The sequence below is a fragment of the Polypterus senegalus genome, chromosome 10 (genome assembly GCF_016835505.1).
Source record: "Polypterus senegalus isolate Bchr_013 chromosome 10, ASM1683550v1, whole genome shotgun sequence".
Classification (NCBI taxonomy): Eukaryota; Metazoa; Chordata; class Cladistia; order Polypteriformes; family Polypteridae; genus Polypterus; species Polypterus senegalus.
In genome coordinates, this window is record NC_053163.1 from 170451893 (window position 1) to 170464556 (window position 12664).

At 41.0% G+C, this 12664-nt stretch overlaps 1 long non-coding RNA gene across 1 annotated transcript; it reads left to right on the forward strand.

Moving 5' to 3' along the window:
* Positions 1 to 1516: 1516 nt before the first annotated feature.
* LOC120538069 lies at positions 1517 to 12385 on the forward strand. Its single transcript, XR_005635433.1, has 3 exons — positions 1517 to 1669; positions 9796 to 10082; positions 12308 to 12385. It is a non-coding gene; the product is annotated as an uncharacterized LOC120538069 (long non-coding RNA).
* Positions 12386 to 12664: the final 279 nt, after the last annotated feature.

A 12664-nucleotide genomic window follows, 5' to 3' on the forward strand; every position in this document is an offset into this window, starting at 1 on the left:
GTTTGCTGATGACATTGTGATCTGCAGCAATAGTAGGAGCAGGTTCAGTAAACCCTGGAGTGGTGGAGAAATGCTCTATAGAGGAGAGGAATGAAGGTCAGTAGGACCACCACGACAGAATACATGTGTGTGAATGAGAGGGAGGTCAGTGGAATGGTGAGGATGCAGGGAGTATAGTTGGCAAAGGTGGATTAGTTTAAATACTTGGGATCAACAGTACAGAGTAATGGTGATTATGGGAGAGAAGTGAAGAAGAGAGTGCAGGCAGGGTGGAATGGGTGGAGAAGAGTGTCAGGAGTGATTTGTGACAGATAGATATCAGCAAGAGTGAAAAGGATGGTCTACAGGACGGTAGTGAGACCAACTATGTTATATGGGCTGGAGACAGAGCTGGAGATGGCACAGAAAAAGATGTTAAGATTTGCCTTGGGTGTGACAAGGATGGATAGGATTAGAAATGAGGACATTAGAGGGTCAGCTCAAGTTGGGCGGTTGGGAGACAAAGTTAGAGAGGCAAGATTGCATTGATTTGTACATGTGCAGAGGAGAGATGCTTGGTATATTGGGAGAAGGATGCTAAGGAAAGAGCTGCCAGGGAAGAGAAAAAGATGAAGGCCTAAGCGAAGGTTTATGGATGTGGTGAGAAAGGACATGTAGGTGATTGGTGTAAAAGAACAAGAGGCAGAGGACAAAAAGATATGGAAGAAGATGATCCACTGTCCTGTGGTGGGTTGGCACCCTGCCCGGGATTGGTTTCTGCCTTGCACCCTGTGTTGGGTGGGATTGGCTCCAGCAGACCCCCATGACCCTGTGTTCGGATTCAGCGGGTTGATAAATGGATGGATGGATGGATGATCCACTGTGGCGACCCCTAACGGAAGCAGCCAAAAGAATAAGAAGAAGGTGTGTTTAATCTTAAGGGGCTTTTTCCTGGTTGTTGTTAATATTCGGGTGGAAATTCAATAGGGCCTAGGTGTTGGCCTGATTTTATCCGTCCCTCATTTTAAAAGCTTAGAGGCTAGTTGGATGTTTGCTACAAAGTAAGTCCACTGCACCCATCGACTTCAATGCTTTTTACAAACCTTTCCGAAGTTCCTGAATATTTCAATGTTTTCACCCTACTCAAGGGTAAGGTGCTGTATCATGTTAGCCATTGTGGATGCAATGAGAAGTCAAGCCAAATGACTCTTTTAATTGGAGAACTAAAAAAGATTACAATATGCAAACATTCAAGGCAACTCAGGCTCCTTCTTCAGGACCCCAAAAGCATGCATATTGTAATCTTTTTAGTTTGGCAATGAAAAGTGTCATTTGGCTTGACTTTTCATTGCACCATACTCAAGGTGAATGGTTACTACTCACTACCCACTACCCACACAGATATGGAACTTTATGAAGCTCTCCAGAGATCAGAAGCTTAAGAGATTTCAAATGTTTACAGCAATATGTGCTGCATGAGCCACTGCTGCACAGCACACATTAGAGCTGCAGTGTTTCTTTCTGTGGCCACAGCATCCTGTTTCTATTTGTTAAAAATATGCCATTCTTATTTAGTCATATGTATATTATCATAATATTACTTCTACTCTCCATTAACTTGCTGTCCCTTCATCTGCCATGCTGATCCTAAGTGCTGCATCAATCTGCCTCATCTTCCTTCTTGTACGAGGTGAGTAAAGTGAAAATGTCAGAGTCGTTAGTGGCCTGGCTTGTAGATGTGAGACCAAGAGAGAGGCCAGCAAAGAGAATTGATATAAAATGTGAGAAAGGCAGTGGGGAAGTAGCCATAGTAACATGAAACTATTTACTTAGACAAGCCCTTGCACAGTCAGCAATCAGAAAACAAATGAAATAAAATACAAAAATAAAATAGGCAATAACATTCTGAGGGTGCTAGATATTGTACTGTCAAAGTTAATGATTACTCCCATAATTGTTTTATGTAATGCAAGGGAAAGGCTCTGGAGGGAGGCAAACCGGGCCTGGGCTCACCCAGACAAAAGTCTGACCTATCAGGTTATGACAGATTATTTCTTGACGGTTTTATGCTTCTTAGAGGTTCCTGTTATTATTGAGGGAATCTGGAATGGCCATAGTTTTGAAAACTACTGTTAAAAATATTCAATTGGTTTTAATTCTCTCCTCTTCGTGCTTCGTTTATGAAGGGTATGTGGCTTTTTAGCTTTGCTCACATCATCATTTGGGCAGTTCAGTTAGCAAAAAAAAATATCCTCTGATGAACAGGAAAACTCTGAGGGTTTTTTGGAAATGTTTTATTTTGCTTATTTCATAGCTGCTTTAGCTTTTTGATATTTAAAATCAGTTACACTTTCAGACAGCCTTTGAAGTACCTGATTGAGGGACAGGGACCACTCGGCTATTCGCTAAATAAACGGGTGACAAATGGACTGAATGGTCTGCACTCGTTCTTTAATTGTCTCATATTCTTATGATGTTGCACATTTTGGGGTTCTTGTCTTTCATTTTTCTGCTTGGTTTGTACTTACAACTTTTATTTCTATAACACATTTTCACACAAAGGATGCATCTCAAAGTGCTTTACAAGATGTCACAGAAGTAGCTACGAACAAAGAAAAACAAATAAAAATTAGATAAGAAAAATAGTTCATATAGGAGAAATAATACACATTTACAAAAGGGTTAGGCTTAGGGTTAGGATTAGTTAGTTATAATTAAGTGAATTAGAGTCCTTAAATATCTAATTAATATATATATATATAGTCTCTAAAGGATGTTCTAATGATATAGTCAGTTGGCCAGGGTGGATAGAAGACAAAAATAAAATACCCACAATGTGCTGAAAAACGTCATCCTCGGCTTATATTCGAGTCAGGTCCTGCTGCCCCTGCCAATCCGCACGTGTTCAGTCTCTCCTTGTGCTTTCCCTGTGCAGCGAGCAAGCGAGAGAAAGAGAGAGACAGACACACACACACGCAAGTGAGAGAGAGTGCTGGCTGTATAAGGCCGAGAAGGCAGTTAAAGAATGCACTGGGCTTGTCTTTAAAGAGATTGATTCAAGCATTGTTTTAACCTCGTAATTAAGACTTTTTTCTATTGGATTTTAACCTCCACTTCACTTCTGTTTACAGCGATCAGTTCGTAGTGTGCATTGTTGCAATGTTACTTTTCTTGGTGGTTTATTAAATTACGGATTTTTCATATGTTCATTTTTTTCACTGTGCTTAAAAATGCTTAAACTTAAAAAAAAAACTGTTTTTTGCGAACAGTTCATAGCACTATAGCACAAACTCTTGCAGTTTTAGTTTTCTCTGTTGTTCAAGGTTTTGAAGTGTTATTCAATGTTTTTACATTTAGTTTACTATTACTCTGTGCATTCTATGGTATAATTAACTATGTTTGTGCTTAAAAATCTTTAAAAAAATCTATATTTACATACAGTTCGTATGGTCTGGAATGGATTAAAGTATTTACATTGTGGTGTATGGCCGGCCGTTCATCCCGGCCAATACCCCCAAGCCTCCAGGTGGAGCCCACCCTACAGTATGGAGGTCCCCCGAAGAACAGCAGGGCATCATGGACATTGGAGTTTTTATACACAGCCCTGCTGGATACCATGGGGGCCACTAGGAGACGCTGCAGGGAGGAACAATGGTTATTTGCCTTACGCCCCGTAAGTATGTCCAACTCACATGGACAAGGGGAATGACGTGCTTCCGGGGTGAAGAAAAGGACTTTGTATCTGACCCGGAAGTGATAAAGAATCACATGGACTGGGGATTGGGAACACTTCCGGGTCAGGGAATATAAAAGGACTGTGGGAGCTCCCAGACGGGGAGCAGAGCTGGGTGGTAGGAGGGCAATGCATCTGGGAGTGCTGCATTGATTATTGAGTATTGTTTTGTGTGTATTAATGAGTATTGTTGAGAGGAGGGTTCTTTGTGCACTGTTGTTAATAAATATAGTCTACTTTTGGACTTTTACCTGGTGTCTGGAGTCTTGGACAGGGGTTCAAGGGAGCGGTAGCACCCCCTATCTGTCACAACATACAATCCTATGGGGGAAATGACTACAGGTCACGACCAAATCGGGTTACGACCAGAGTTTTGGAACGAATTATGATTGTGACCCAAGGTTCCACTGTACCTGGTTTGGACTGCGGGCAGTAGAAGAACTGCTGCGGGCTCTGTGTAGTGCTGTGCAGCCTCTGTGAGAATCATTCCAGACTGTGTGCTCAATTAATGAGCTGATGCCTCAATTAATGTACGGTAATTTTATTGGTATTTATTTTGATTATGGAAACTTACCAGTAGCTGCTGCATTTCCCACCCTAGGCTTATACTCGAGTCAATAAGTTTTTCCAGTTTTTGTAGGTAAAATTAGGTACCTCGGCTTATATTTGGGTTGGCTTATACTCGAGTATATACAGTAACTCTGCAGAAAAAAAAAAAAATCTGTAAGGGCTCCAGGTCAAAAGACCACCCAGCCCCTGGGGAATTCTGCCTTGCATAGACAATCTTAATTCATTCTTTATACAGTGGGTGACGTGGCAGTTTGGGGTATCCGCTTTCATTCAAACATCACAGGCAGCTGCACAGGACTTTAATCAGGCACAACACCACCACAGAAGAACTGGAAAATAAAACAGAGGAAAGTAGACATGAATAAAGATTGCAGGTTCATTGATGAGAATGATAATCCTCTACATGTGTAGTTTATGAAGGTTTTATCACAAGGAAGCATTATTACACCAGAAATAGCCATTAGAAGATGGGCAAATTGTGACCTCGAAGGGATGCATGTGGCCAGCAACGATACTCAGATAGGCCGTGGCATTCAAGCGATGATTGAGCCTACTGGGCACTTACCAAAAGGTCTAAAGATGTAATCTACTTAGCGTTATGTTTCCCCCTCAGCAAAAACATGTTAGAAAATGTCTTTTTCCAACAAGAAAAAGTGTTACTACGTGTACAAGAAACACACAAACACCATAATTGGCAACATAATTGAAATAAGAAAGGCCTGCCTACTGTCCACGGCTGCACTGCTGCAGATTTAGTACATGTCCTTTGTGTGACACATGTGACATGGCATCACAACTGGCACAGTTTCTTTATGCACTTTTTCTTATATTATTTTTCTGGTGTTTTTCTATGAGAGGGTAGATCTGCACGATTGATGGGCCGCTTAGTGACTTTCACATTTTACCTAACATGAACATTGACAATCAATGCTTTCTGAACATTGCTTAGTGTGCTAGTGTCTTTCAATTTCTTTTATTTGATAGCAACCATTTAGCATTATTGCCATGCAGGAATTTGCACCAAACTGAAGCCCTCACATGAACAAATTCTCCAAGCATGTCACTGAAGTTTGGTCATCCAGTGTGTGGCAGATGGCCAGCACCCTGACTCAGCTGGGACGCCTGCATACTGGAAGGACCAGGGGAGAGAGATTATCTCTCCTGTTGGGCTAGATGGCAGCCACCCTACGTCGTAGCAGTGCCTTGGATTCCCACAGAGCTCCATGGGAGTTGGAGTTCAGTACAGCCCTGTTAGGTTTCATGGGTGCTGCCATGGACTGCGGAGCCCTACTTTCAATTGCTTCCCCCATCACCGTAATGGGCCACCAGAAATACTCCCAGGTGCAGTATAAAAGTAGCCAGCTGCCTCCATTCAGAGAGCCAGAGTTAGACAGAAGAGGGATGAAGCTTGCCAGGAGAAGTGGAGGCAGAGAGAGTGAGATAGAAAGAAAAAAAGTGAAGAAGAAAAAGAAAAGGCATTGCTTTGATGTATCGTGTGCTTTGGAACTGGAACTATACTTGCTATGTAGGGAACGAAGGAAAAGCGTTTCTCCCTTGTAAATAAAAGGTGGGTGTTGTGCTGAACTTGTGTCCATGTCTATTTCTATCAGGTTTGGGGAGTTGGTGGGCTCCCTGGTGGCCAAAAGTGTCGTGTGCATCAGTTTCACTGCCTGTGTCATGGTTTGAAGACCAATTCACATTGTCGTCACTATCGCTTGATTCAATAAATGGTTCACTTTCAGTTTGTTCTAAAACTAGCTTTACGCACTGGACACACACCGGTGAGCTTCTACCCAACTCATAAATGCTGATGAGCTATCATAGAGTGGTAGAACATACAGAAGAATCCCTAATCATTCTGAAGAACAATGTTATTTCATGCACAAGATAGTAACAGAATACTGTCCCGAGTGTTATGTGGGCTTAACTCTGTAAATACCATCAGAACAGGCTTCCTCGAGTTTCGCTACTCCCTCCTCAGGGTTAACCATTTTTTACATGGAATATCAAGCCCAATGGACGCTCAGGGTTAACGTCAAGAGGTTAAAGAATTGAAAAGGTTATTTAGTTACAGTCGGGACCCTCTTGTCCTCTCTATTCGATGTTTAGTTTTTAGATTCTTGTTTTGATATTTGTTTGATGTTTTTTTGGAAAAAGATATGGTGACTCATAACGAGAGCAGCCAGAAAGAGGAAGAGCAACTGCATCAATTCAAAAGATCTAAAGTTTAAACTTCTTTTCTTTATCAATGTTTATATATTACTAGCTGTGTAACCCTGTGCTGTAAAAAGGGTCCTAGAAACTATTGAAATCATCAGAAAAAAAATTGAAATGTGGAGATGTCAGGTAATTGAAAGGAACTACTGTGGGCGATTCTCTCCTAGGAGGTTTTCTTTTTGCCGATTTGCTGGACCACTTGTGTATCCTCGGAGGAGGAGCCCTTACCCCAACTCCAGCAACTCCACCTCTCACTTCCGGGCCAGACAGACAAACACACGCACTTTCACATGTACATGGTTGTATATAAGATACACACTGCTTTTTTAGTTAGACTGGTAACATTTTTACTTTCTCATATACAAAGTATAGGGAAAGTACTGGAATCGTCCAAAACTTCAATGTCAAGATTTTGATGAATCTCGACTTTTTAGACCTTCCTTAGTCTGAAAAAAACATGGAATTGTCTGTATGTGTGTATGTAAACACAATAACTTGAGTACGCTTTCATTTAGGTCAACTAAATTTTGCATACAAGTATTAGGTGCAAAACGTAGATTTCTGTCAACTTTTGAGTTATTTCCGCTAACTGGAAGTGGTACTTGCTTTATGTAAATTAAATTTTGTGTACGAGTATTACATTACACACATTACTAAAGTCTCTTGCAACTTTTGACCCACATCCATTTCCCGAAAGTGGTCATTTACCTGAATTGTTCGCCTAAATAAAACTATCATGGCAAATATTTTACTCATGCAACTGCAGGGTCTGGTTTATTCAACTTTACTTTTATAATAATTGTTCAATATATTATTAATTTGATTTGATTTGTTGTTGATGTTTCTTTAATGTACATATTAGAAAAATATAGTCATTGTCTTGCGGTTTACTCCTCAAATATCCATCCCCATATCTGAGTATATGAGAAAGTCGAGGGGAGACCACTCCTGATTTTTGTAATTATGTGCTTTAGCTGATTTTATTGTATACCAGTACTGTGTTGAATTGACATGGCATGCTCCCTTCTGTCTCCCTTTCATTTTGATGTTGTAGGGCTGAACATCTCCCAAGCTTCAGGGTCAAGTGGAAGCAGAGGAGGAAAGTAATGTCACTTTAGTGTGCACGATGACAAGTGAGACTCCAGTGGGACCTGTGAGATGGTATAAAGGGGCTGGCAGCCAGCGCACACACTTCTATTCAGAAGTCCCCAAAGAAGGAGATAAGAATGACCCTCAAGTGACCTGGACAGTGGAGAACCCAACTGTCAACTACAGCATGACAGTAAGAGACGTCACAGTCAATGACACGGGAGAGTATTACTGTGTGAAATACACAAAGGCAGATGAGGAGAAACCGTACACCTCAGGACCAGGGATCAACCTGACTGTGAAAGGTGGGTGTCAGTCTCTGATTTTTCAGTGTCTCTTAAAGTTCTCCAACAGACCCAAAAATCTGCTCTTAGGAGAAAAGCCTGCCTTTCAGCAGATCAGACCAGCGTGGCTGTAATTGTTAGGGTCGTTTTGTAATGTGCAACTGATAGAAGACAGAAGAGAAGACAGAAGATCCAAAGTAGCATGACATGATGGAAACACTGGCTCATTCTACTTTTTGAAGTCATGCTGAAGACTCTCCAAACAGTCTCTGCTGGTGTTTTGCACTTTTTCATCTTTCAGAAACAAAGAAACATTTTGCAAATAGTCATAATAGTCTTTTGTTATTGTTACTATTTCATAGAGTCTCCTATGTTGTTGGACATCAGGCTCCTTCAAGCTTTGGTTTTAATCTCCACGTGGCTAATTATGCATGCATAGGGCACGCGCCTCTTTCTCTAATACTGATGTGGAACTCGAAGATTGACCTGCACATCTCGTGACAAGCAGAGAGAACTCATTACTTATGATATATGAGTTTCATAATAATAAAGTTTCAATAACTTGCATTATTTACTTATCTGTTCTACCACTACCTACCGTATATACTCGCGGATAAGTTCTCCTGCGGATAAGACGGGGCTTCATTTTACTGTATAATTTCTGATATTTTAGAATGTCAGTTGTATAGGTCAAATGGGGAAAATTCACGCTATTGGTACAAAAGATTATGATATGCTAACACCCACCCGAGAAAGTAACTACAGAGCACACGGCCTTTGTTTTCTATGTATTGTGACGTAAAGCGACGTTTGCACTGTTTTGTGTTTTTTTTTGTATCTCACACCCTCATACACCTTTATCGTAAGAGCATCCCTTATCTACGGTGGAGCCTTCGATCAGAAGAAAATATGAAGCTGGTTTTAAATTTAACATTGCTGAAGTAGCGAAAGAAATTGGTACCTGCACTGCTGCAACAAAATTCAATGCGCCTGAGAAATTGGTGTGAGATTGGAGGGAACAAGAACATGTAACCAAAAAAAAATATAGTGTCACAGTTTTGAACGAGCGTCTAAGTCGGGGTCTGATTTTATGATGAATTTTTCGGGTTTCAAGACCCAACTTATACGTGAGACTATACGGTAAGTCTGACAAGGTCTGTAATATAAATGATCAGCATTATACACTCGGGGGGCGGTCACATCAGGGGGATGTCTCGCTGGCCTCAGAAAGCATTATGGGGCGCTTGGGAAAATATTTCCTAAACTGGATGAATTATTAGTAAATAATTCGATGAACAAGGGTGAACATGAATGCAGCCAATTCGCTTTGGTGAAGTTCGCTGGTCAACACTAGTGATGGACTGATGCCTAATCCATGGGTGCACTTGGTTCTTCTGGGTAAAACTCTAACCCTTATGACCTAAAACTGGCATAAGGTGAATTTTACAATGCATGGGTGGATGGAAAGAAGGAATATGCAGACATGGACAAATTTGTTGATACTCCTACGAGAAAAACAAAGAACCCACAATTGTCTCTGAAATAACTTGAAACTGACCAAAGTAGTTGGCACCCCTCATTGTTTATTCCGTATTTAACAGAAAGAGTTTTGATTCAACAGAATATTTCAAAATGATAAGACAAATGAAACTGGTGGGAGGCCTCCATGAGACTTCTGCACCAGTCCACAGATCGTTCAGCCCACTCTTTCTTATCAAACTGCTCCAGCCGGGCCTGTTTTGAAGGAGACCCTCCTACTGCAGGCGACATGTTTCTGTTCCTTCCATCGATGTTCAAAACGATTCCAATCAGGGCTTATCAGGCACTCTCTATGTTTGACTGCTCTCCTCACGTATCAGTAAATCTGCCCACTGCCACTTAATATATAACTTTACATGCATGCCTACTGATCTTCTCTTTCAGTGACAGATGAAGTAGGAACTGAGACGACCACCCAAGTCAATCTGCCTACCAGCACCAAGTTCACCTGTATGATCACACAGCTTCACTCAGACGTCATCAAAACCAAACAGCCATTGGGGGGCAGACACTGAGCTTCACACTTCATGAGAAAATGACAAATTCCAACAGGATGTTCACAACAAACAGCTCTATAGACTTCACCACGGCAGACCAGAGAACGCGGTTCACCTGTGTGGTCACTCACATGGAAAATATGACTGCGGCCGACAGCATCCCGCTGTCTTCAGGTAATCCATTAAAGTGTCTCCGCGGCCAAATGGCTACAACTCAGCTTATTGTCACTTCCATTTTGTCACGTTTCTGTACTCTGGCACTCTGTGTCAAGCAGTCGGACGTACAGCGTACCGCGTTGAGAAGAAATATTGGCCGTCACACAGGGATACTAATACAGTATAGATGCATCAATGATTTTTGTTCTGCAGAGCACAATGGCGTTTTTCTTTATACCACTTTTCATAAAGTCCATTGGGCCATTAGGGTGATTTTTATTAATTGAATTGGAACAGTACAGGAGGGGTATATGGTTACAATTTTATGAATACAAGAAACAAAAGGAAAGTTTGATGGCAACTTGAAATCTTCTACACAAACACAGTGAAGAAGAATGTGTATAAAATAAATAAATAAATAAATATATAATAGAAGTCCAACTTCCCACTCCCCTTGGCCCACAGCCTCTGTCTCGGATTAGCGGAATATATCGCTCCTGCAAGGGAATGATAATTCTTAGTGTGATGAAAGAAGTCGCAAAATCAACCGGAATGTTCAAGCAAATTATAGAAAAAGACCCAATCTAAATCCGTTAAGTAGTTCTCTTGTACGATAGCTAAGTGGAGGTAAGATACTACCCTACATCGGCACATGAGTGAGGAGGGCCCTGGCCCATTGCGTTTCTCTCAGATACATGCAAATAAATTGGTACTCGCAAGCGAACTATGATACATAGAGCAATGAGAGAAGTTACAAAATCAACCGGAATGTTCAAGCAAATTTTAATAAAAAAAACCCATACTAAATCCGTTTAGTAGTTCTCTTGTGAAAAGCGGACAGACAGACTTACAGACGTTGGATTTTATATATTTAGAGATATAAAGCCATTCCACATCCTCCTTCACAATGTCTATCAAATCCCCTCATTTTCAGTTCCACTTTTGCAGCGTAGGAGCTGGAGCCTTACTCAGCATGCATTATCCATCCTATTGTGAACACACGCACACACATCGGGGCCAATTTAGCAACTTCACTTCACCAAATCTGCATGTCTTATGTATAACCAGATATATGTGGGTGGCAAAGTGGCAGCATGGCTGCCTCACCACAAGGAGACCATGGTTCTAGTCCCAGGTACTCCCTTGCATGTTCTCCCGATGTCCACGTTGACTTTGTCCAGGTGCTTTAGTCCAAAGACATGCAGGATGGACTGGTTATACTAAATTGGCTTCATTGTATGGGTACACGTGTGTGTGCGTGTGTGTGTGTGTGTGTTGCTGGGATGGGCTCCATCTTCACGATGACCATACTCTGGATAAGTCAACTTAAAAAATGGAAGGATACAGATATACAAGATGTGAGCAAAACTAGGTTTACAGTTGTGAGAATGCAAAACACAGAGTTTATTCTTACAAGAATGTATAAATAATGAAGGCTGGTAGTCTGAGCACTTACGTAGGAGACAGGACCTAAGTGCACTGTGCCATTGTAACATTCTATTGAGTACTGTAATAATCATAACCTACATGTCTTTCTCCATGCGAACAACTGTAAACTAATATGTGTTCATATACATACACTAAAAACAAACAGTCCAGAATACAGTATACTAATGTAAAATGAATAAAAACTCAAACGTTCAAGCTGAAGAAGATGTTCAAATGAGCCTTGTACAGGCGCACCACGTTTATTACAAATCCATGCAGTTTGGTCCATTTAAATTAAAGTGACACTGATTGTGGCCTGATAAGTGTCACTGAAAGGACATTAGGATTAAAAGTGTCTCACCTTGGGTTTGCTCTTCAAGAATGGCCAGCTGTTATCATTCCAGGCATATAATCATAATGGATGTCACTTTTGTCCAGGTGCTTCAGGTTTATTCCAAAGATTTTAAAAATGGGACAACTGGTCATTTTAAATTTGTAGCAAATCTGCCCGCGATGCTGAAATGGGTCAATTTTTACCGGTAACCTTTCCTACTTTAAGGCAGATGATTAAAAGGATAGGCCAATATTGCACCAGCGTATACACCTTTTTAAAGTTTTCAGTTCAAACCTGATGACTGACTATTTATAGTACGAGAGAAAAAAAATAGCTAGTGGACGATACCCATAAACACTGAGAAATGTATTCTAAAGAAAAGACAGGAGGAGAAAAGAACAATGACAATCCATTTCATCCACCTCCCACCCCCAACCCAAAAATAACCCTTAATGAACATTGTAATCATTTTTCTCTTCAGGTCCTGGTGCCCGATTGTGGGTCATCTTCATTTTGGTAAAGTTGGGTCTGTTTGTGATGATCAACGCTTTCCTTTTTTGTGCTGTGAACAAAGAGAACTGGAGAAGAAATGGACAGGGAGAAGGCATTTGGGTAAGAACAGGAACACGGGAACAGTTTATTAGGTCTCTGTTACAAATGCAGTGCTGGAAATGATTTGAGCAGAAACAAAATAATAAGAAAAGGTTGGAAGAGCTGACCTCCTGGGTCATGGGTTAAGGTTTGTTTGTCATTATACAGCGTTTTTAACAAGGAACATTTATCTTTAGCGTCATTTTATCAAAGGACTGTTTTTGAGAATCAGTGAATTTGCATTGGC